Below are 26,722 nucleotides of genomic sequence, written 5' to 3'. Positions count from 1 at the left end.
AGGCACTTCATTATCACCTCTGCAGAAGAGTCATTTTCTTTTTGGCAACATGGATATTGAATTGTATCAGCAGCACCAGGAGAGGCTTTCCGCTCAAATCTAGTCAATACGACTCTGCTCCTTCCAGCCTCAGTGGCTCAGATAGATAGAGACTTTGACTGACAGTAGCATACATCATGATACTATAGAGACCTTTGATACCCTCTGCAGAGGAGGCTCATCCACATGTCACTTTGCCAGGCTACCACTACCAGTAGTGCAGATAGAAAAGCATTTTGCAAAGGACAGCTCTCAAAGTTTGGACAGAACCAATCATAAGTGCTATTCAAGAGAAGTCTGGAAGCAGGGAATCAAAAGTAGATATATAGGTAAACTTTACACCTCTGTACTGTTTGAGAATGCAGGGCTAAGCCTGCATAAACTCTACCTTAATCAAGATTTCGTTGAAGAGACAGATTATTTAGATAACTAAATGTCTGGCTTTCAGTAGAGACAAGGTACGCAGAAAATTGCACTGTAGCCACAGTAAACAGGAAAAGCAAGAACAATTCATCTTAAAACATGTGGTCTTCCAACGTGGGCCTTAATGTCAAATGCAGTGATTCATTTTATGACCTGCACAGATTCACCAACGCATTTCTCACTGGTCATCTATACCACAGCAACAATCGAACCAGGCTGGAATGAACTGACCATATCACACTGAGGAGCTCCACACTTCTGTAGCCTCTTGAGCCTCCTTACCCTGAAGGACATTTAGCACTCTGAACACTTCAAACTGGGGAGTGCTTGCTGCCCTACATGCACATATCTCACTCTGCCTATACAGAGACTTTGGTATATCAACTTTCAGAATGCAATTTATACATTTCTAAAATCAAACAGAATCCCTAAGCTCTTGCAAAAGAAAATGAAAAATATTACTGTCAAATGCCCATCAGACCTAGAAGCCTAGGTGACTGTCATACATTAAAGAAATTAGAAGGCTGCATTTGAGATAGGGATGGGAAGAGCATATACTATCTTGAAGGGCTCTGATTAAAGTTCTCTTAGTATCAAAATTCAATTTCTTTCAGGTTTTGCAAACAACAGCGGCCTTGAGCTGAATGCTGCCAGCCTGCCTGCAGCCTTTGAGGAGATTAGGTTATTACCAGCCAACTATGAGAATCTTAAATCCCATATTAATCCTAATTCCCATATTCTTCATTGTGCAGTGAAAGCTGGCTGTGTATGAACTTGCACATGTGTTCTGCCACATGCAATGATCTGTGTCACAAACACCAGATGCTAAACTTCATGTATGTTTAAGAAATACATTCTGACCTTGGTTTCCAGAAAATCCCAGTAAAGGAGAAAGACCGGAGCTGAGGAAAAGAGTGGGCCAAGCTGGAATGATTTCTGGGAGATAATGGGAATGGGACAATTTCCAGTCTAAAAGCCAATAACAGGATATTTCAGCCCTGGCTTGGAAGAAAACAGGATGTGAAGTGAAATCACAAGGACATACAAGCATTTGTGGCCCTGACCCCATAATGCTGCAGTGGTGCTGCCAGTGTCACATCACCAGTACCAAACTGCTCAGATGATAACCACTGGGATTGCAAGAAAGCACCGCCCATCACCATGGTCACGTTCACTCTGCCAAGATAAGGTTTTGGGGTCAAAAGATGCAACATTTCTTCTGAGCAAGCCCTCATTCCCCTCTCCTCCTAGAGGTTCTGAAGCCACCATCAGCCACTGAGCCCCTGGGGATCAAGTCAGACCAAGGTGATGCCTTCCCACTGCCCACCAGAACAAAGACACCTCCTGCAATTCTTGGTCTCCTCAAGTTGCGCTGACACAGGCTCACTACAAAAGCTTTTGCTAACTCTTCCTATTGCAAATGCAGGGGAGCCAAAGTGCCATCCTATCCCTTTCAAACCCCATTACGGCAGCCAAAATGGGCACAGCTCCAGGCTGCCAAGGCTTGCTGAATCGTCCATGGGCAAGATGAGGTCATTCAGTACACCTCCTTGCATTCCTAGGCAAGGTACTGATCCTAGAGACAAAGGAATTGATGATGAGGACAGACTGCTGCTTGGTCTACTATCAAGTGGGACAATTTTAATTCAGTAAAGAAAAAGTTCTCACAGATATTTGGAAAAAAAGACAGTAATGTTTCCTGTGTTTAAAGCACAAGAATTCATTGCAGATGAAAGGAACCTTTCAGGAAACACATTCCCAAGAGAACAAAAACGCATTTGGCACCAGTGCCTGTTATAGGCAAGAGGAACTTCCTACTGGAAAGGGAGTCAACATCTGCTGGAAAAGGCAAACATTTTTTTTTTTTAAAGTAGGTACAATAATTGCTGAAAACGTCTATTTCCATCAATCCCAAACTCAGCAGCCTGAACTCCCCAAACTAAAAATGTTATGAGATTTCAGGACAATATTCTCTAATTGGAGGCATAAGTAAATCTTCCTTGTCCTTGAAACTGGCTATTAGCTATTGCTTGGTCACCAGGACACTCAAGTGGAGGCCTCAATAAACTTATGGTACACTGAAATAACAGTAGACTGTACATCAGCCAAGCTGTGGTAGCTCTCCATGTGCATGTTCATCTTCTTCAGCTGATGTGAGGTAATTTAATTTAGCAATGATAAGAATTCAGCTAAAATTGCATTACCTTTCATTTGCCATGGGCTAAGACCACACACATGGACAACAACCACAGCTCATCCAACAGCTGGTAATTTGACTGAGTGCCTGGCTTCTGGAGTACTGCAGATTGGTTCATATACCCTTTTTTCCTAACTTCAAGCCAATATTTGAACCAAGCACTTTCCCTTTCCCAGAAGGTGTCCTACCCATCATGCTGGTGCACATCCTGGGGCAAGGTGTCTTCAGTCTTGCAAATCTGGAAATACGAAGCTTCTTGGTGGAAATAATTACTACTACAGTGAAGACTGAAATCTCTCAGAGCATAACAACTCCAATATGCCAAATCTCAATTTCTTTGATAGGAGAGCACAGATATGTCCAGTCGGAGCAAATGGAGAACTTTCCCTCTTCACTGTCATGGGCTGGATCTCCTACGACCCTTCTCACCTCGGAAACATAAACTAGTACATGCAAATGAGGCCAACAGCTGTGGGATGGGAACTTGCAAGTTTTAGACTGTGGTTTCTGACAATCAGCATTTCAGCACCCCTTCTTTCCTCATTCAGTCAACAGAAAGGAGAATTAGGGCTTTTAAATTGTGCAGGTGATCAAAAAAATAAAAGGAAGAAGCCAGAGATTCCTGTTCTATTCTGCACAATAATTACTCTCCCAAGGCAACCCTAAATAAAACAAACACCTGCACTGCTTTCTATCAAAGAGGGTGACCCATCCTCTTCCAATAAACACCCTCCCCAGACCATGCCTGCATATCCCACTACCGCTTTGGCTGGCCCAGCAACCTGCTTCACAGGCTCATCCAAAAGCCCAACTCTAAACGGCATGTTTCTTCAGAAACAGTAGAGGATTTTGTTTTGCGTTTCTGTTTAGTATTTAATCTGCAGAGATTAACTGCATACGTAATCACAGAAGTGAGGCTGATATGTCATATACATACATTCCTCTGTAAATCCTACTTATCCCACTGCCAATACCTTCATCTTCTAGCATGGAAGAAGGGGTTGTGGTGGAAGAATAGAGCTCAGGCTCCCTTCTCTTTACACACACAAAAAAACAAATGAAAACTGCAAAGCAGTTGCACATTTTAAGATTTTTGTCTGCAAAACAATTATGGACACAATAAGAGCCATCTATTTATGCATGCAATCCTAAATTTTCAAGATTAAGCAAAATATACTCTGTGCAAGAAAACAAGTAACTCTAAGTTAGGAAAAGGTAATGAGATTTTTTTTCCACTGATCACAAACATTTCAGGGGAAATAATTTCTTATTAAAAGGTATTGTTTGCAATACCTAAAGCCACCCATTGAGAAAGGTTAAGAATGGGAGAGAGAAGAGTCCACTGAAAACAGCCTTTAAGTATACATGAGATTGACAAGCAGATTGTAACTGTCCATGCTGGGAAAAATACGAAGGTGGGGAGGGAGGAAGGGGGAGAATATCTATTCCTGCTCCCAAATATATACATACGCACACACCATCTCAAAATAATGAATTGGTAAAAGCCACACAGGGCATCATAGTCAACACATATACTAGATGTCACAAGTACCCCAATGCTTAGTGCACTATACACCAGCCATATCTTCATATCATTTAGAACAATCCAAGTCAAAACAGTTTTCCCTAAAGCTGATTTCCCCGGTGTCCTATCCGATCTAGTTTAGGATGCCCCAAGCAAAGCAATACCTCATCATACTCATGCTGAACGAGAAAGGAAAAGCCTGTTCCACAGTCTCTCACTGCTATCCAGTCCCTTTACCTTCCTTCATCTGATGTCCTCCTGGTACTAGTCCCAAACAGATCCCTGCAGCAATCCTTTTTATACTGCCTGCCCTTGCTCCTGCCCCCAGGTAGTACGTGTTGGCAACCATACTCTTCAGCTGCAAAATGGAAAACACTGATGCTCTGAAGATATGAAATAAGCTGGCAGCTAATATTTAACAGCAAATATGCCTTTAAAAAATAAAAACCAAAACATAACATTGAAAGTTCATTGAAAGCTGAAAGCCACAACCTTAATGGCAAAGATAACCCTGCAGCTCAGTGATTCGGGTTCTCCTGGGGGCTGCAATTGCCTGGAGAGTCCTGATGAAAAACATAAGCACAGACAGACCCATTGCTCTAAGTTATTTCAGAGACAGCTAAAGGAATGACTGAGTCCCATGGGTTTAATAACACTCACAATTTCAGTTATTTATATCCAAGTATTTACCTGGTTCCAAAGCAGAACATTAACAGAATCTCTGTAGAGTTGAATGAGATATTCCTAACATGTCAAAAACCTCAGCCAAAAACCTAAATAAATGGAACAGGAGTTCCTCACAGATACAGATCTTATCCCCAGAGGAAGACGCCTGCTTGCCTCCTGTGCAGACTTAGCTAGCCCAGCTGCTTTGGGCAGCACCAGCAGGGTAGCCACAGCAGCACAGAGCTACTGCAAATACAGTATCTGCTCAGCATCTGAGACAAGCCTTGCTGCCCAGGTCGCAGCTGCCACGTAGCAAACATACACATTGCTCTGAGCTGCGTGTCCACCTGGAGCCCACGTCTTCCCTTGGTTAGGATGGTGAGGCAAGAGAGCCAGGAGAATCAGCCTCCTTGGGAAAAAAATAGAGTAAGCAAACGAAGGACATGCCTGCAGTACTGTAGGAGAAGGGTGTTCAGCCTGCCGCAGGTAGGATGATCCATCCCAGGGCCCCTCAGGTACGTACTTGACTGGATGAGTTGCTTGTGTGGTGGCAGAACTCCCCACGCTCCGGCAGCCACACAGACCTCTCACACAACAGAGGCATCCATGACACCGCGGGCAGGGCGTGCATCCCAAAAACCGTGTGGGGAAGCACCAAGCCTCCAGCCTGCTCCCTGAGTCACCCCAGGAAGGGGCTGCAGGAGTCAACCAGTCACAGGAACCTGGTTCCGACTTCACTTTTTTACGGGGGGGAGTAGCTCCTCAGCCCTATGCTAGCCTTTCCTATAGGATGTGTGTTGCAGGGAGTACCCGACCTACACCACACCTGCAGATTGGCTGAACTGAGCGTACAGAATTGGTCTGTCCAAATGATGGGTCCATCATTCTTCTGTATCACTGGGAGAAGTTGTGGCTGACAGATGAAAAGCTACTTTAAACTTAATTTCTGGCTGGACTGTCCTTTTGCAGTTGAATAACACCATTCTCACCTCCCCTCCAACAGCTCTATATGTTGAAAGAGTTAAAAAAGACAGCAGAACCATTAGCATTTTGATAGCTTTCCACACATGTATAGAAAAAGTCTTCAAAATTCATTGCACTGACATAATCCTTCAAGTCTAGCATTTCCTCCTCAGCTTGAAGCAACCAACTGGTTTTCCTCCCCTTAATACCTTAATAGAAAGCTCCAAGGAGCTGCCAGGCTAGAAGTCTCAAATATGCTCAAGAAAAGCAGAGTCCTGAAGTTCAAGAGAAGCCATGTAAAATATCTAGGGTTTAATTAAGAAACAACTGTAGGGGCATCATCTTAGATACTGCAACCCCCCTAGAGATCCTGGCTTCTGTACATCGCAGCTCAGAACACATGCACTGTTTTCCTTCCAAGATGCTGAGCACACACAGTCCCCACTAATTTCAGCTGCCACAGAAGGTACTCAGCATCTCTGAAGAATGAACAAATTAAAAACCTTGACCCTGATTCAACACAAGCTCAGGAACTTGAGCTCTCATCAAGATCAAGGCTGAATTTTTTAACACTATTACAATCTCAAGAACAAAGCTGTGATTTTGAACTGCACAATTGGCATTAATACTCAGCAGTTCCACACCTGTGCCTGGGAAGGTTTTGTTTTGTTTTTTTTACATCGTGTGCCTTTTTAACAACTCCAAAGCAAATCTTTCCCAAGGAAGCACCCAGGAGTGCCTCAGGGGGGAGAAAGCAGCCATCTCACTTCGTAGCTTTGATTAAGATTGCTGCAATGAAAACAGGTAAATGCTTCAGGACCACATCACTCCTCAGATACCACTCAATGGTTGGACTCAAGGAGTCACTAACTTGTTAAGGACTATTAGGCCTGATTAGATCCTCTCCACAAACGCTTTTTTTTGGGGTAAATAGTCTGAAAAAGCCAGTCTGTTCCAAAGAAAATGATTGTTATAAACCTGTGCACACTTCTAAGAAAGTTTAACAGGTCAAAAGTTGGCATTCAAGAGAAGGCAAGAGTAGCAGTGCGTGCACTGCATTATGATGTGGAAAAAAAGAGGTTCAGATCCCAGGGCCATGACCTGTAGTCTCCCACACTCTAATGCATATCCCAAATCACAAAATATTTACTATTTTGGCTGAGGTAAGAATTCTGCACACCCTCCCTCTCCCAATCCTTCCAAAACTTCAGAAGATCTTTGTTTCTCTATGAGAAACAATGAACTAAATAACCTTCTCCCCCAAAAAACAGCCCACAAACAGATCTCCATTTACAGAGAAAAAGGTGTTCTGTCCAAATTTAGTAAACCCACAATGAACACAGTCAAAAGAAGAGAAGGCCTTAACAACATATCACTGAGCTATACGGAACAGTTGGCTCCAAGGGAACAGCAAAGCAAGCCATTTATTTAGCTGGGAAAAATCTTCCTATAATACAGGAAATATTCCCTCCCCATTTTTTAAACCCAAGATATCTTTTCTAGGAACAAAATTTGGATAGGTGCTATGAAGGAAGAAAGAGTGACTCTGGCTCTTCCTTAAAAGCAAGATTTCTTATTTTCTAGTCTGTTACAAGTTTCCCTGCAACACCCTCGGCAAGTCATTTAGATTTCACTTATATCAGTAAAATGGGAATTGGTAAACAGGATTCTCTGCCTCAAAAAGGTGCTACAAGGATACAATCCATTTGCAACTGTGAGATGTTCAGATAATGTGGACCAGACAAACTCAATAAACAAGTGGTAGATAATCAGTGTGACACAAAATAGAGAGGCTACATCCGCCAGAAAAATTCTGAGCAACAGATTCATTCTGGTGGGCTAGTACATGGATAGTTCAGATGCCTGCCCAATCTGTTCACTCAGGCATGCTGCACTGTTTCATTATCCTCGAGTCAATTTCTGATTTATGACTAGGAGTACACACACAATAACAAGTGCTACTAGCAATGTGAATCCTCTTTCAAACGCATTTACAGTTATTGGAAGGGTGAGAAAATTACCTTATCATCAGTTTCAACAACTGCATCCATTTTACCACCTCCTTGCTAAACCATAGTGTATTTGGACAAATCCTTGCTTTACTCAGCAGAATTCATCACAAGGGAAAGAGCTCAGGGACAGCAGAACAGGAAAGGTGAAGGAAGTGACAAGTCTTGTCCATGCAGACTTACTTACAAAGCTGCAAGATAAACAGGCTCAGGCGCTCTTGCATTTAATCATATTCCATTTAAAAATCAATGTTTGAGCCCACTCCATACTGTTGCACTTCATAAAGAACCAAAGATTACAGCTGAAAATTGTAGCTTCATGTTAAGGGATGGTCTACACATGTAAGGGAAAGAGATCCACTACACAGGTTTTTTTCAGGCTCCTTCAGCTTTAGATGACCAGCCCTAGACTGCAACACTGAAGCCCACAGGAATACAGCTCCAGCCACAGAAAGGATTTTGTAAGTCAGTCTCAGGGAACAGCTGGGGCACATAGCCCTGATCTGGATTCTGGCAAGCCCTCCACAGCACTATCCTAGTGTCTGTCCTTATTTTTACAGAACGAATCTGCAGTGCAGCTAAACCATACATGCAAGTTCTCAACTTACTGGAACTTTTCTCACACTAACCTGATTTTTTTTCAGTTCTCTCCTGATTCAGAAGAAAAGAGTGAAATCTTAGATCAATGGCTTTTCTTGATAACTTAAATATACTTAACAATCGTGCAGAATATGGACATGAAATGGATACAAAGAAGTCTTGTCATTCACTGATTAGAAGATGAAAACCGACTTCTGCAGGCAAACAGTCTAGTCCTTAAAAAGGTCTCATATAATTCCCAAATGCCAGCTATCATTAACAGCACAGTCCAAGGCTCTGAAGAAAAGCAGCAGCTTACGTTTATCCTCCTGGGGATCTAAGGAACCTTAGCAATCAGCCTCTTAGAGGTTCCTTTAGAGATTCCTTCAATGACTTTAATTAGAAGAAGCAAGAGGCAGAAATCTGATGATATTCCAATCACAGACAGAAGACTCAGACTTGATTTAAGAGAAATATCTTATTTTCTTGAATCAGTTTTATGTGAAAAAATATTAAGAGATGATTGCCATCTAATATTTGAAAAAAAGTATAGCGTATTTATCACCAAAAGAACCCCACCATAAAAGCAAGGCTTCAGGTGTTTTTATTTGTTCTTTCAAACACTTTGTATCTGGGGTCTGCATCTCTGCCTGGGGGACACACACATTGCAGCTCATCTCACATCCAGTAGTGCTTTGACATTGTAAGAGTTCCAGAGCTGACTGTGTGTTGTGGCTTCCTCTGTGCTGCAACCCAAGAGACCTGTATGGAGATCCTGGTTCTGGTTTCCACTAGCTCAGGCTTTCTGCTGCCCCATGCTTCTGTGTTCTATAAACACAGCTCATGCCTCCTATTTTAACCTGAAGGAGAAGGAGGGGTAAAACCAAAAAGGCAAGCTCAGACTCCTCATCTACCACAAAATGAGCAAAAGCCTTCTTAAAACAGGTTAGCAGAGACCATCTGAGGATGCACTTGGCTTCTTGGAAACAGGAAACTCCCGTTATTTACACCTCAAACACAGAGCAAGGGCCCAGCATGTTTTGCCTTTAAGAGGAGTGTTTTGTCTTTGCTTATGCAATGATGAAGCTTCAACCCCCCAGCCTTTTTTTCCACCTTTTTTTAAAAGGGGAAGCAACAAAATACAAAGTAAAGGTGTGCACCTCAGTTTTGCAATCCCACCTTTTACAACAGAGGAAGCCCCTAAAAGCTCCCCTCAGCAGCCAAGCAGCACACAGCACATCACGATTTAGGTGGCTGAGCTACCCTGGAATAACCGGGTCTTTGATGATGCAGAGAGCAACCACAGAGAACAAACGCCCTGGCTAAGCACACACCTAGCTTACCCGAGATTCCCTCCTGGCTTTCTTCTTGCTATCTCCTCACTCTCCAAGGAGAATTAAGAAAGAATAAAGAGAGGACCACTTTCCTCTCCTCTCCATAAAATGGCGGGAGAGGAGAAAGTGGAAGGAAGAGGCCCATTACTGAAACCATGTGTTACCCCTGCCTTTGCTGAGGTTACTGCAATCAAACCAGCAGGAGAGTGTTTCATCCCGTTCCAAGGAGCTCCTCTCTTGCCCCAAGCATTATTTCTCATACCCTGCCCAACAACAATGGCCCAGGAACAAATATAGCAGCAGTGTGCAGCTATATTTTCCTTGGCTGCATAAGGTGCTTTTCTAATAATATTCCTCAGAGAAAGCAAGGGTTTAGGAGCTATATAGACTTGTATAGCCTTGACTGTGCCAAAATACACCAGCCACTGCTGGTCAGTTGCTCTCCTTCTGTGACTGACGTGCTGATTATTTTGCCAAGGTCTCCAAAGATTCTTTGCTCCACTCTGTGAAGAGCACATACAGGGGAGCTACAAACCTGCAGAACCAGCAAGGAAAGACAGCAAGGCCACTGAGGAAGACATAAGGACACTTGGATGGGAACTTACTTTCTCATCTCACCACCTTTTTGAGACTTAAAATATTTTTTAATTTTACATAGGTTTGGAATCCACCGTGGAACCTTTCATGCAAAAACCCATGTGATCTAGAACAGCAGTCCTGCAGTTAGGACATGCACTTCTGGTATGTAGTAAACCTGCTTTCAGGACCCTGTTTTGGATTTTTGACAGCGTAGGCGAAAAATCCAAACCACTTGGCTCCTAACCGGCATCTCTGTTTTGACTAAGAAATTCTATCCCAAACGCAAGAAATTCACCCAAGGAGAACCGAGTGGAGACCAACCCTTTCCCACAAAGCAATACTGGTTTCAATAAATCAGCATTTTTCTGCAGGCAAATTGTTTCCTTGAAAAACTCCCAGTCAGTCCCAGCCTCAAGCAGTAACTGGTGTGGTTTCTGATGAAGACATAAGCCTGGAAGCAATCCACCCAACAGAGGTTCTGCTTAGGAACAGCTCACCTCCCTTAAGTAGGGGCAAGCCAATGCTGGGTAGAAGAAACAAATAAGGTTTCCTGAAGTTTGCCCTGACACCTCAGGATTCTCTCTTCTTCTCCTAAACCAATAGCTTGTATTGTTAAACAGAGGAAAGGAGGTGTGGTGGGAAAACCTCACACACTCCATTCCTGTTTCCTTTATTCATTCCTTAGTCTGCGTGATTTGAGACAGTAAAAATGTTGCTGATGTCCAAGAGAGTGCGTGCGTGTACGTATGTGTGTGGTAAAAGCTTTGGAGCCCGGCCTCTACGTTATGGGGACAACCTTACACACTGGGGCAGGCAGCACCTTTTTCTTCTGTAGCTCTAAGGAGAGGTAAACCTGTCTGCAGAGGGAATTAAAAGAAAACATACAGTAATATCACAGATGTATCTCAGTTTGTCTTGGTGCTTTGAGACACTTCCTATAAATTGGCTTAAAAGCATCTCCAGAAGTACAGCCTTCTTAAACTATGTTCTCCAGAAAGAATGTCTTCCCCCTTCCTAAACACAGGATTTTATGTGCAACACAGGATTATCCTACGTAGGTCACTGACACTCCATGGAAACCCATGTAAGAAGGGCTACTGAGATAAATAGCTCTATTCCCATACTAAATTTTTTGGTTTCTCCTCCTTTATTGCTAAGAATATTTAAATTGAAACATCTTTGTACCTTTGAGGATCTCTGCTCCCACTGTCACTTCCTCACCTGGAGCTATAATCCTACACTTGTCACAAACCCAGCCACTGCTGCAGAAGTTATTACAGCTACAATCGGCAGATTATAGCAATTTTTAATAGGCGATAAGCAGCAGGAAAAGGTGAGTTTAAGCAGAAAAGAACCTGCTGGTTCAAAGAGCCCTATTATTAATATTTATTATTTTTAAGCATTCATTGAGTGCTGTAGAAGATAAAAAAATGAACTGAAAGCAAGAACCAAGGAACCAAGTTTGTATAAGAGAGACAATGGGAGAGCATAAAGAATGAGTACAGTGTCTGGAGAGGAGGGGAGACAAAGAAGAAGTAGTAACAGCAAGGGAAAAACACCACACCTTTTATCAACAAGATGTTCCTAATAGTAAGAAGATAATTAAAGAATTCCTCAGTGTCTAATCAGAACTGTTCCCCATAGGGGATCTTCTGAGCATTCTTACAAGGCATTGGCATATCTTTAAAGAACGGAGCTTTGATCATAAAAAGCAAGTGTGTAGAGGGGGGGACTGGAAAAACAACAAAAGGAAACAACTGCATCACCCTGTGGCATGAGGGCAAAATCCAGTCCCAGACAGATGCTTTACAAAGCTCCAAGTACATCCATTTAGACCTTGTGTAAAAGGTTAGAATGAGACGTAATTCTCACTCACGTCCTCCATCATAGGCAAATTCCTCTTCTTTCCCACAAATCCTTTGCCCCTGTTGCCCCAGAAGGCTCCCAGTTGGTACTTCTCTTCCCTAACAAAGATGCAAGCTTGTGGCTTACACCGTTTTAAACCTTCACACTTTCAAACAACCACAGTTCCAACGCACTTTACCGAGATTAGCTAATAAAAGTGTTCATCATACCCACATGCTGAGGGCACTGTCTTCATTTTCACAGCTGGTGAAAGAGATGCTCAGGAAAGCAACACAATTTTCCTAGAGCCAAAGAGCCTCTACAGCAGGCTGATGGTAGTGATGCTGGCATTTGCATCTCTCAGTTCTGAGCAGTAAAATCAGTGATAGAACTTGGGAGTGAGAGTCCCACCCCCCTCCCAATGCCCTCTGCTCCCCAAGGCTAGTGTAGAGCTTCAAAGCTGTTCCCAAAGAGCATCATGTTACAGAAATACTACAAGAATTCCACTACCAACTGAAACTTGGATCTGCAGTAGCATTAACAAAGAAAATTAATGTTTTTAAACTAAACTCTGACTCTTTTCCTGCCAAGCCCTCCCCACTGCAGTATCAAAATATGAACACACAAAATGCAAAGCATGAAACCTTCTGCTCCTTTCAGCACAGTGAGGAGAAAAAAAAAAGAAGACAACACAAAATGAAACAAAAAAAACCCCTCTTAATCCACCCAGTCTCTGGGAAGTCCTGTTCTTTCTTAATCTCACCAAGGAATTGTCAATTCTCAAGCTGTCAAAGCAAAACATAGGTCAAAGAGATCTATTGGTGCTTCCAACATTGTGCCTCAAACATTTCCAGAACTAGCTCTCAGCTTTTCCTGTATGTTATTCTGAAAAACAGCTTGGTGCAATTCTAGAAGATCCCTGTCACGTGTCTGTGCTTCAGCCATATTCCCATCAGAAGCAAAAACTTTGTTGATCAACACAAAAGAAGCGCCTCATTCTAAGCAGCTCTGAGAATCGCTTCTGACATTAACAGGAACAAAGGGCAGTCAGCAGTTAAAAAATACATCAGATCCAAAGTCCACCCTTCTTAAGAACATTTTGAGACTTTTAATCCTTTATTCTCAATTATTTCTCAGACATGTCCATTGCGGACCCACCACATTATCATCACTATTAAGCCCCACCAATTATTATCAGCAAGACTGACATCAAAAGGCATTCTGTTTTCAAATGATTACAGAAATAAGTACATCAACAACAGTGACTTCCATTCCAAAATCCACTGAATTTCCATACTGCTATCTCACCCTGGCAGCAGGTTTTGAGAAGTTCATCTGAAAGGTATCCAGAGGTCCTAGAGACTTCCATGAGAAACAGGTTCTCAGCGGGTCTGAGAAACCAGCCCAGTATAGGCATAAGCTCTCTCTGCACAAGATCTGGTTCTCTTTGCTCCCCAAGAAAATGAGATGTGCCATCAACTGAGCCAAGAACAAACCCTGTCGTTGCTTTCCCAGCATGGCATGTTCCAGTTCAGTGCTCTCCGAGGTCCATGTCTGAAGAACAGGCAAACTGCCAGTTAATTTAGTCCACTTTTCCTGAAGTGTAGACACCATCGTTTAGTGCAATCTTTATTACTCTAAAACTCCGTCCTCGTAGACTGTCATACACTGAGCTTTTCATAAGGAGTAAATATAGTAACTGTTTCCAAAATAACATTAAAAATACCGCAACAGATTAAATTCAACAGATGAAACGGGGCCATAAATACGTATGTCTAGCAACATGACCAAAATCACCCTTCTTCAAACTGGGCATTGGGCCATGAAAAAAGCTGCGAGCATTACAGTTTCAGTGCTGAGCCTTATGAGCAGCACAGAGCTGCAGAAACAGTCAGTGCTGTAACCATGCACAAATATATACAACCCGAGCTGCAGTCAAGGCCTCTAAGCTCCTGAGCCCCTGCCAGGCTGTACCACTGATCCACAGTCAACAAGTCACCATATGGTCCCATACCCCATTTCGCTCATCTGTCTTGTTGGCTTTCCAGACATCTGGGATGGCATATAATGTATTTAAAGCTGTTTATGACTCAAGTGAGAAGTTTGAAAGAATATGAGAACTATTATTATCTCTGCTATATTACATGACTTTTCACATTAGCAGCATGGTTCAGTTCCACTTCCCCAGGATCAACAACCACTGTAAGATTTTGCCCTGACACTAACGTCACAGAAGTCAGGGGTAAAGAGGATGCTTGTTACACTGCTTTCTGAAGACTAACTAGGGCAAACTCCAGATCACACTAGGTACCACACAGACACCCCAAGAAAGTCCCTCTCTAAATGGCTGTGCTCCAGCTAAATGGGAGAGACAGAAGGGCAGGAACAGCGATGAACTAACTAAACATAATCAATCAAGAGCTAAGCTGAGCAAACTCAGACCTAAGCCCTAATTCACAAAACCATGCAGCCCCTTTAATAGTCACAGAACCAAGTAATATCAAGCACATGGAGGAGATTCAGTTTCAGCACTGTTTATTGCATCAAAAGCATCTTGTTTCTTCCTGAAGTGATACACTGGTCTAAAAAAATCTGAACTTCATTTGGGTTTAATAATTGACTCTTCTACAGTGACCTTTCAATTTATTTCTCAAGTAGATGGAAACTTCCATTTTAGAACAGGTTTATTTAGTAAATATATAGCAAAGGGAATGTCCTGATGGCCAAAAAAAGCCCCAAAGGACAAGAACCCCCAAAGGCTTACTATTATGGGAATCCTTGTTGAAGGGACTACACAGTCATGACAGATCCTATGCAGAAACAAGACCTGTACTAAAAACCTGCGATAGTCCACTTCCATCATCTCTGAGGACAATGACAAGATCCTGGTTTTGGTTTTCTTTTAATCGATTTTGGTGAGGGCAAAATGACACCCCAGGAATACTCTCAATTGTCACGTAATATCCACTGCATATTGTAAGTCTAGTCTCAGACCACCAAACTTGAAGCATCCACATTAGGCATGTGGTCATCTGAGGTTTCCTGTATCAAGACATCTGCAGAGGCAATTCAGATCCAAAAATCATACCTATACAATTCACCAGGATACTGAGCCTCTCTGCCTCTTGATCTGAGGAAGACCAATGAGGGACAGCACCTCCAGCACAGCTCCACTGTCCTGGAAGAGCACATGATGCTGCTTATAAACTTTGAGAAAATGGAAATCCTTCAAGCCATTCCTAGAAAACAGGAGGTGGCAGAGCTGCAGAAGCAAATCCCATTTGAGGTCAATTTCTAAGAGTAAAACATCTGTATTGTTTGTTTCTTTAAATCTTATCTGTGCAAAAACAAATAAAAAAATGCTGACAAACTAGCTTAGCAGCTGGTGTTGTTAACAAAAATAAGATCAATGCACTGCCTTCTGATGGCCACTTCTTTCAGTCTCAGACAATTTATTCTAAATTAGCCCATGACAGATCTTTACCAATGCAGAAGTGACATACAGCAAAGCAGCTGCTAAATGCTCCAAGGCAAGAGGTTGGGGAGAGGGGCGGGGGGGTAAGTCCCATCAACTGTTTGGTGGGCACTGAATTCACCCGAAACCTTTGGAACTAAGGGACAGGGTAACTCCTTCACCATTTTGGAAACTCAAGACTGGAAAGAGCAGCGAAAAGAAAATAAGAAACGTTGGTGTAGGGGAAGGAACAGACACGAGAGGAATGCTGAACTGAGCAGTCACAAGCAATGGCAGGACCAAATGCAACTCTGCTGTCACATCAGTTACAAATGAGATAGCAGCGACCATCAGAGAGCCAAGCTCTAGACATCTGGAAAATATCCTCATACGAAATACAACTAAAGTCCAGCAATCTTTCCAGTGCTGAGAAGTGGTGGGAAGGGAGGGAACAGGCAACACAAAATATTTAAGGAAGTTTTACATGGAATAAGCATCATGAGAAAGAATGGAGTTGTCTTGACTGATTTTTCTGTACAATGTTTTTCTTCCTTCATTTGCTACTTTGAATTAAGATTAGCAATCATTTCCAAGGGAAAAAAAATAGAAATAGCTTAAAAGGGAATGAGTAATTTCAGATCCGAAACAGCTTATTCCTATGCATCTTGGCGGAGAAATGCACAGGCTTTGCCCCCTCATGCAAATACATTACTTGGTTTTGAGTCACTACTTTAAAATGACAACTAAAGATTACCACTTCCCAAAGCAAGTCACTTTCCAACCTTCACTGTACTACTTGCATTTTTTTCTCAGAAACCAACAAGAAAAATGGATCCAAAATCTTTCCCTCACATTTTATTGATGTCAGTTTACATTAAAAAAAAAAAAAAAAAATCATACTAACATTAGTCAAAAACTCTTGAAAAAGCAAAAGTAGGGTTTATCTTGCAACAGTACACCCAAACAAGGACTGCTTTGGCAGCCTCATACGATTAGCAAGAGTGTAGATATTCATCTGGTTTAATTACAGCTCCCAAACACACCTTGGCCCTACTCACCACTGCATGCAATGACTCATGTTCAAGATGTCAAGAACTATGCACTACCTCACAAAACTCTCCAAATACAACATGGACCACCATCTGCTTATTTAGATACCTTAAGCCTCAATTTTGTAGCATCTGAACTTCTCTTTTCAAGTCCTTCCTCATCTAAGACCCACAGCCCCATAAATCCAGTAGCTTCTGTTCCCAGAGCAGTTGTGTCTGTTTTCCTGCAGCCTGGTGAGAACAGACAGGACTCAAGATAATTAAATAAAAACACAGGAACTGCATTATTTATCTTAAAGGAAGACGTGTCTTCTAGGAAGAAAGTCCTTTATTTGGGCAAATCTGTAAGCTGTTTATCAGCTTAAACTCATTATCTGCCCATATGGTCTTAGCACTGTGGTTTAAAAAAAAAATGGGCATGCACTAGCTGATGAAATGTCATCTGCCCTTATGCCAGAAACTAGTATTTTTGCATTGACGTCAAATTAGAATCCTTGCCACAAGTGAAGGGCTACCATAAGGACAGTCATAATATTTTAATTATGAAGGGATCTTACAACAGAAGGCAGCAAGGAAGGCAGGGGCAAAGCAAGAAAATCCATTCACAAAAATACAAAGTCACTTAATTCACTTTTTGCCTCCTCTGCTCTAATTATTTGTTTGGGGAGGTGCGGTGGGAAGAGAGCAACCTAGCTTAAAAAGAAAAAAAAAGGCAAGAGAATGAGATGCTAGAGCCAATAAACACACATCAAAGCATGAGATGGCTCTGCTTCAGCTGCCTACAGTATTCAGCCTGGGATAGATTAAGGCAAGATAAAAGGTGCTAGGAGGGAAAATACTACCCCCACAGCAGTGCAGACCCTCTCTCTCACTTGCTCAGCCCTAATGCTGAGAGAACGCCAAGACCTCAGCCAGCTCTGCCACACTGAAAGCAGCAAGCACACATGATAGACCTAGTGCTACAGAAATCCAAATTTGCCCACCATTGTCTGCTGTCGGGGACCAGCTCCACGTAGCGAGGTGGTTTGAAGCCCTTCCCGCTCCCCCGTGGAGCTGCTGCAGCGGAGCGGGAGCTGGGCTTATTGATTCGGTGAGTCACAATTAGCCACAGGACGCAGGACCAAAGGTTTAGCACAGGACATTAAACCTGGCTGTCTGAGGTGTCAACTTGGTTATTCCAAGAAGAGAGAAACAAATTGAAGTCAGAGTAACAGATGTTACTCGTGTTTTATGAACTGCAACATTATTCCTGGTTACAGATAGAGTTTCTGCCTTTTAAAACAGACCTGCAACGTTGTGTGTATGAAATTATTTGAATCAAACAACATACAGGCAACTTGGCAAAAGACTTAAGGATAGCTCAGCATTTTCATACGCACACAATGATTCCCGTTTCCCTTTCGCCCAGCCGCACCCTGAGAAGTATAATACACATTAAAGCAGCCAAAAATGAGATCACGCCAGGATAGAGTCATTTGTTGCCATCAGCTGAGGCGAGGATGCAAACACTCAGATCCCACTCTTCTTTTGTGAAAAACACACTCAGCCTCTTCTCGGTTTCCACTGTGGGGAAATTAAGTTGTTGGGATCCCTTCTAAGTTTTAACCGAGCCTGGAAACGGAAGACTGGTGTTCTTCCCAGGATGTCTTATCCCTACACCCCAGGGGGAATAAAGGGACTTCCCCATAATTTACAAAGGAAATCTGAAATATTTTATACCCTATGAGAGACAGCCACCCCCAAGTTCATTTTGCCTCTCCATACCCACGAGGCACGTGAGGGAACAGCCGGCACTACCATGGCGCTGCTGGAAGTGCCGCGCTGGCACTGCACGGCAAGCCAGCCCTCTCGTGGAAACTGCCAGCATCACCCACCCGAGACCCCCTCCCTTGCAGCCAGCTACAGCCATGGCCCTGGCACAGGGGCCGCAGCCTGCCCAGGGCATCCCCCTGGCTCCCACCATGCCCCCGTCACCCTCTGGGCTGTGGATGGATGGTTCACTGCTGTCTGTCCCTTTTCCAAGGAGTAACAACTACCCGTTCACTGCGTCTCTCATGGGTTTGAACAAACAGCAACTCGGGTAGCTAAGAATTCGTGGGAAAGGTCTGCTTTGCAGAAAGGCTGGGACAATCAGTAGAAATGTTATCTTGATTTTGCTGGCAGTTTCAAATACCTCTGAAAAGTTAAAGCTCTTCCTTTCTTCTTCTCACCCCGCTACGCTTAAATTCATGGCAACTGTATTGCACGGTATTTCAGCTTACGCCAACAAAAGCTGTCCCTCAGCCACAACAAATACAGATACATTAACTGGCTTCCAGGGAGGGTCAAACATTTGAATAATTTTAACATACTATATAAATACTTCAGTGAAAGCAGACGAATTTGAAAGATTCCCCCCAAATTATGAAAGAGATGAAGAACGCACCTATTTCTCCCAATGACATCCCTATCATTTGCTCTCGGTTTGTATACTTCTGAGAGAGAACAACTGCTGCTCCTTATAAAAGCACTAAATACCAAAATAAGCATTTTACTGGCAGAATCCATCAAACACTTGGCTACATCCAGTTGAATTAAGACAACTCCTTAATAACTCCACACACTTTTTACCCACTAGTAAAAATCCAGGGCAAGCCTGTGCTCACAATTTGCGTACGCCCAGCCAGGCACAGAGCCATCCTCAGCACACTTCTGCCCAAGTAGCTTTGGTAGTCACTGGGTATTCAGTGAAATACATGCCTAGAGTCTATTAATTGTGTTCAAATTTTCTCTTATTATAGAAATACAAGCAGTAATCAGGCTGAGCTTACTAATTGGTGAGAGCAGTGCTAGAGAGAAAAGAAACTGCAATTACCAAACAGACTTAGCAGAAAACCACCCAAGTACAATGCATCCGAAAACGCTGTCTACTCACTCAGTACAACATTTAAATACAAAAGTTATGATAAAACTTCAAGTGCCCAGCTGTACAGCTTATAAAACCCAGGCTTCTCGGTGGGGTGGTACCTCACTAATATGTTGTTGCAGCTATAAATCTCTATTAGAAAGCAGGGACTGACCCAGGGCGGCGGGACTGCAGTTTGCTGATCACCAAAGAGTGAAAGAGAAAATTCCTGCCGGACTGAAGTCAGAAGCATGGGTAACTCTCCCACACTCTCCCATCCAGACTTCAGGGGTGGCGGCACAGCCCAGAGCGCTCCAAGCGCAGCACAGGGCGCCCCGGGCACAGCCTGCAGGCACCAGCGGTTCCTCCGCTTGCCTTTACAGTACGAGGGCTCCCGGGGGGGGCGGGGGGGGGCTGGGGCAGGGGGCAATAAAACAGAGAAATATCGAGGGCAAGCTCTGAGACTCCCGAGACGCTCCCGGGCCCGACCCCGAGAGGTGTTACCAGCGGGGCGAGTTCTGCTGGCTCGGGCTGCCGGGCAGCCTCCCTGCCCGCTCCCTTGCCGGCGTTACCATCAGGAGCAGGGCTGGCATTTCGGCCCCGAGAAACTTGCACGCCCAGTACCCCGCGGAGCCACGGCGCTTCTGCACCCCCCTGGAGAAACAGCGCAGCGGCGGGGGCAGACGAGCCCCCTCCCGTGGGTGCCGGCACCCCGCGCGTCCCAGGGCAGCGGGAGGGCGGTGCGGTACCAAGCCGGAGCCGGCATCCCTGGCCGGGGGACGGGACCCGCGGCAGGGCTGGCGAGGAAACGCTGCTGCGCACAGCCGGGGCACCGAGAAGCGAACCCCGACCCCGGCCCTTTACCTGCTGGCGATGCAGCAGGCTCCCGCGGCGGCGGCTCCCCGGGGACGGACCGAGCTGGCGGCGGGCAAGCGAGCGGGCGGGCGGCTCCCGGCGGCAGTGGGCTCCCACTGCCGTGCGCGCCCCGTGCCCGGCCGCCGCCGAGCGCCAGAGCCGCCAGCGCAGCCGGCTCCACCTCCCGGCCGTGCCCCCTTCTCCGCCCCCGCCCGGCCCGGCCCGGCCCGGCTCGGCCTGGTGCGGCCCCGCCCGCACAGCCGCTCGCCTCGGCCCGGCCCCGGCGGCGGGGCGCGTCGCTGCCCGCGACCCACCGGCCCCCCTCTCCTCCCGCCCGCCGCCCTCCGCTCTCCTCTGCCCCGTCCCTCGCCAGAAAACTTCCCGGGTGCCGTGGGACGGAGCCGCCGAAGGCAGCCTGGGCACTCGTCCCTTGCGTAACGCGCCCCGGCGGCCGCTCGGCCCTTTGCGGGTGCGGGAGCGGCAGCCCTGGGAGGGTGGCCCAGGAGCAGCCAGCCTGAGACCCTCCCCCGCCGGGGGTGAGTCCTGAGCCCCCCGAGCTCGCAGGAGGCAGCGGAGGAAGGAGAGCTGCCTGCTGCCCCTCTCCAGGGAGCGCCCCGTAACACCTGATGGGCTTCTGATGCACCGGGGGTGACCCCTGGGATGCAAGGGAAAGAGACCAGGAAGGCGGCACGTCACTTTTTGACCGGTGTCTTAGTGAGAGCTGCCTAAATGCATTCAGAGATCTGTCAGAGAAACTTCAAAGAATGACACTGTGGGACTGGAAAGCCTTTTAAAAATACCCATCAAACCGAATGAAGAGCCCATGTTTGTGACATGGGAAAAGCCAACCCTCCTAAGCCTGATTTCCTAAGGAAATACGGCTTGTGCTGTTGTGCTCTGTGTGCGTGCCAGTAACGTCTGAGCCAGTTAAATGATTTCAATTAAGTTTGGCAACTACAAATTTCAGAAAAATAGATAACTGTGTAGAAGATGTTGTCTCTTTCACTGCTCTTGCACATAGGACGACTGTATCCCAAGTCCAACCGCATCCAACACACACCAGGGAATACACAGTGGGGGTTCAACTCAACAGTCCCCTAGGGAAATCACAGTTCCATGGTCCTGATGGTCACAAAAGTACTTGCTGGGTTGGAGGGGAAAAAATTGAGGGAGCAAAAAGCCTTCAGAAGTAACACTGTTACTCTCAGTAACAATCAATAGCTCAGGAGCAAGGGCAATAGTAAATTGGACATTGCGCTCACATATAACAACAGAGATAGCCCTAAAGAATTTGCAGTCCTGCAGGGGACAGATCCTGCAAGTGGTCCTATGCAGACAAGTCCTTGTGCTGATAAGAAGTCCTGTTTGTTTCATGATGCTCTGTGGGATGTGGACCTGGACCCTCAAAGCCTATTGGAACAAGAGACAACACGAATGTCTAACAGTGCAGTGCAAAGGAAAAAAGATGCGCCAGCATCTCTGAATAAATGTCTCTGCTAATGCCTCATATATCTGGTAATAAACAGTTACAAGGCTCCCCAGGTGCAGATATTTGTTGGCGTTGGCTTTCTTTTTTTCCTAACGTGATATAAAAATAGCAAGATGCACACAGAATTTAACAGTTATGGTCCCAAATCCATTTCTGTGTAATCACAAAACTAGATTACACAACCAGATCATATTTGTAACGTATGTTTTGTTATAGTCTATTGCTTAAGACAGGCAATCATTTCAAGGTCTGATATTTTCTTGTAATGTTTGGGCCTGTGTTTTTCCATTTCTGTTTCACTATTCATTTATTTGTGTCACAGCATGATCCTACCTCTCCTTGGTCTTTGTGGCAGAGTAGGGGATTTCCATTTCTTTATTAGACACAGTTTGATACGAGGTAATAGCTTTGTTCCTCATTTGATTCCTTTGCAAAGGACTCAGAGTGTTATTTTCCAGGAGAGTGGCTTGTCATACCCCTTGAGCAGCAGATCATGGTTCTTTCAGGCAGAGATTACGTTTGTGCTCTGCAGACCTGTCAAAGTGGGCTCTGTGGGTCCTCTCTCTGCACTCCCCTGTAACAATCTCACACATTTACCCCTGCACTGTCACAGGACCATTTCAGGACCCCATACGCCAGGCAATTTTGCTGTGTACCTGGTGAATTAACCATAAAAATGTGTATCTGTCTAGCTGCCCGGCTCCTACCCCTGTTTTGTGGCCTAATGCACAGATCTCATGCAGAGGGTTTCTAGGAAACTGAGTGGGCTTAGTCCTGCTCAAAAACACCACGGTTTTAAACAGCTCCAGATTCTACGGACAAGATCCCTTCCTCATCAGGGACACTCTTGGCATATTTCCAACACCCCCACACCCCCCACACCCCCCCCAGTGACATCATTATTCTGATATTTTGGAAAAAAGAATGGGGCAATGTATCCTAAGACTTGTATGTGTTTTCTGTTTTCCATCCTGATTCTGTGAAACTGTTTCGTAAATGAACAAAAGTCAACTATATGTGACCCCAGCTTTCATATCTTCCACATGCTCGCATAGACACAATAGTGCTCTTACATGCTCAACTGTGCAATTTAAGGGGCCACTATTGAAAATGAGCTTCCCGAGTTTATAGTGCTTTCACTGTCATGAAGGAACTGCTTTGTGAATCCCAGCCAGCACTGAATTGAGTTTTGCATTTAAAGCTGGGGTTTACATTCTTTGTTATGTGTAAAGGATATAGTATATCCTCTGTGAACTTAAAGCATAATAGCAACTTTGCATAAAACCAATTTTACCATAGATAAACTTGCAAGAGGGCTGTTTTACTTGTTTTCTGATAAATACATCACTGAAATTAAACCAGAACAAGGAAATAGTTCCAAGTTTTAGCCCAAAACACTAAAGCCACTTTCTCCTGTTTCAGAAGTGCCTAGAGCTGCAGCCCTCCCCCCGTCTGAAGGCTCTGTCCCTTGAATATTACATCATATGTATCATAATCCGAATAGTCTCTCCATTACACTTCTGATATAGGCTTGAGTTTTCAAAAGCAGAGACTGCAATGCTGGGAAGCCGTGAACAAATCAGGGCAGGTTCCTCACTGGTGTTACTGTATGGATTTTGAGAGAACTGAATTTCACCCCACACAGCTACCCCATTACTTAGGAACCCTTTCCCATCTGCGCTTCACATCTTAGTTTTCAACTTCACAGTTTCCCTCTTGCTTCCTTCCCTGGCCTCCCCACCTTTCCTCCCACTTCCTTTGCCTTCAGACTGCTCCCTTTCTTTTCCTATTATTTTCTCTCAGCAGTTCTACTAACGTCTTTCCCAACTTGCTGTGAAGGCAGATAAAGCAGAAATCCAACCACGATCCACCTTGGCTGTGGTTCCTAGAGCTGGACTGACACACAGCCCAGCTCATTGCCTAGGCAGATGGGCAGAAGGAAACTCTCTGGCATCTGCATGCTGGAACCTGAGTACCAGTCCATTTCCAGATAACCATGGCACGTTCCAGGAGCAATCTGTGCTCAGTAGAAATCGCACAGTGTTATTAACTCTGCCGTGAGACTGAATGGCACTTCTGAGAGTGCAAAACAAACAAGGTCTTAGCCACAAAGAGCTTAAGATGACAAACTGACTGTCTGAACCCGATCACCTGCTCCCAGATAGAGACAGCAAAGTAAGCTATCTTGTTTTTCCGAAATGTCAAGCACTTGTAGGGCTGACTGAAGTTACACCGATCAGTATGCTTTCTCATCTGTTATCAGGCTGCTTTTCCAGGGCCCCTCCATGAGGCCTGGGAAAACAGCATGAGCGGGGCAGTTGATGTACTGGTAGTGAGAGGTTTGTTCAAGCTTCATTATTAAAATCATAATTAAAACCTTGCCAGTGTATTTTTCAACCCAGTTTTGCGTTCCCAGGCTCAGCTGGGAAAACGGAAGCTAAATTGTTTATGAGTTGGTTTCTTTGTCAATACCAGCATTTCCCAATCATTTTCATCCAGGCAACAACTAACATTTTGGAGAAAAAAATATCACAGGCCCTCATGCAGCTTTGCTATGGTAATTTTTTTTTTTTAAATCAAGAACTAAGCTGTGTTTTGAATATTCATTTACAGATTTGTTTTTCCCAACTTTGTTTTCATATTTACTTGGTCACATGGTGTCACGGTTTAAAGCTGGGCCAGTTATTAAACCTGTGGCAGATGCCCTCTGTTATCCCCCCCCCCTCCCCCCAAAGGGAAAGGGAAAGGGAAAAGGGAGAGAGACTTCCAGGTTGGAAAGTTAAAACAGTTTTAATAAACTATAATAATGAAAAAGAGTATAATAATAATAATAATAGAAATAATCAAATATATACAAATCTATATACAAAACCAAGATTGAGCTCCCCTGAAGTCAGCCGCGTCACCACCGGCACTGCAGGGCAGGCTCCGGGAAGGCCCAGGCTGGGCCTAGCAACGGTCGAGAGCTGGATTCAGGGATGCACGGATCGGGATCGGGGGCAGCAGGAAAACAGACGGAGTCGTCCTTGGACACCGGCCATAGCAGAAAGGGGCGAGACCCTCGTGATCCCCCCCCTTTATACCGAGAATGACGTGTGTGGGATGGAATACCCTCGTTGGTCAATTTTGGGTCACCTGCCCTGTCTGCTCCCCACTGCAGCTGCAACCCCCCTTCGGCTCTTCACTTGTAAGCAGTGAGGAATTCAGCAGTGACCTTGGTTTCTCTAAGAATAAGTACAGCAAGAGCCTTTCTGCACAACATCCCTACCGGTGCCTCAGTGATAACTACAAACTTCGGGCGTTATCAGTCTTGGAGGCAGACACTGTCTGCAAACATGCAGTTCGTTTCAGAAAGTGCAGTTACTTAGAGGAGACTTAGCTGAAAGCAAAAATCACTGAAAGGAAAATCGGCCTGGTTTAGGCCAAACCAGGACACATGGTAACATACATGTATGTTCTTCTGAAGTGAAAAACATGTTTTGTGATCATTTCATATATGACCTTCTCATGTCTCTCAGACCCACAGACCACAAGATGGAAAGCAGGCTTCTAGGGCAAAAGGCTCTTCTTAAGATTATCCGATCCATGAACAACACTTCATGCTCACTGAGAAACTCAAATAGGTAGACATAATTTTCCTAAATGCTTTCCTGCCCACCTCCCTCCTTCCTTGTCTTTGAAGTTGCAAGATTACACAAAAGAACTGGCTGTGGTTCCTAAAACCAAAACTCCAGAAACAACAATTGAATGAACCCTTGGACTCTGCCCAGAAAAATCTCAATTAAAAGAATGCTTTGTAATAATTTTAATGTTCAGCATTGAAGGGATACTTTTAAAGCAAAATGAACATATTTAAGATGACAGCCATCTCCACTGCTAACAACAGGTAAAGCTGTATATTACTGAAATGAAAAAAAAAAAAACAAAAAATACCCTGTCCACTGTTTGCTTTTTTTTCCTTAAGTTTCCTAAAACGGACCTTCTGCCAAAACCCCATTTCCAACTGCACATCCTTTGAGAAAGTTCTCAGCATTCGTATTTCCTCGGAAATTTGCAGCTGAGCTTTTTCTGTACTCCTTGAACTCTACATGGAAACAAACTTTGTTTCCCATAACCTTTTTAGTAATTTTCACTAAGGACAAGCAAAAATGGAGGCCTCCATTGTACCAGAAACACCGCAGTCCCTTTCCCCTACATGTTTAAATATGACAGAAGAACAGAGGAACAGTTATCCCCATTTACAAATAGGAAATTGAGGCACAAAGAATGAATGCTGAAGAAGAACTAGAGGTCTGTGGCAGCTCCAGGACATGAGCTAGAAAATCCTGAATCCCAGGCAAGTGCCTTACTCATCCAAACATCTATCCGCAAATGTTTTGATGCTTCTTGGCATTTGCATTTCTCTTCTAACACAAAGGGAGGAGGCTGAAATGCACTTTTAAAACTCCAGCTGACACTACAATCCTGAAGCTATTTTTATTCTCATAAGATTTTACAAAGCACCTTTCTCCTTTTAAAACAAAGAAAGCTAACAAACGTAGCTTCAGGGTCTATTGTTCCTTGAGATGCTCCAATTAAATAACACTTTATTGGACAGTTAGAGTTCTTCATGTTTTTTTCTGACAGAGATATGGTACATAGCTCACAGATATCTACAGACAAAAGCAGTAACTGCCAGGGGGCAGATGGAAGTGTTGAAAACTTCACTTCTGACAACAGTCAGATGGTCACCCTGCAATTTGTTTCAACAGCCAGTTGTGTTGCCATAACTTGTTAAACGTCTGCTAAAAACATATGGAATCCCCCGGGGGGGATGTAAGGTGATGCCGTTC

The 26,722-nt window shown here is 44.4% G+C and overlaps 1 protein-coding gene across 1 annotated transcript in view; it reads right to left on the bottom strand.

Annotated features, from left to right (window-relative positions):
* TSPAN18 (tetraspanin 18) overlaps nucleotides 1–20,533 on the bottom strand; it is a 127,080-nt gene extending 106,547 nt beyond the window's left edge. Inside the window, exon 1 of the mRNA XM_068398095.1 lies at nucleotides 20,411–20,533. The gene's annotated coding sequence lies outside the window, so the exon portion shown is untranslated. The remainder of the gene's footprint in view (nucleotides 1–20,410) is intronic.
* Nucleotides 20,534–26,722: the final 6,189 nt, after the last annotated feature.

Source organism: Nyctibius grandis, chromosome 4, assembly GCF_013368605.1.
Source record: "Nyctibius grandis isolate bNycGra1 chromosome 4, bNycGra1.pri, whole genome shotgun sequence".
NCBI lineage: Eukaryota > Metazoa > Chordata > Aves > Nyctibiiformes > Nyctibiidae > Nyctibius > Nyctibius grandis.
This window is presented reverse-complemented; position numbering and strand designations above follow the sequence as displayed.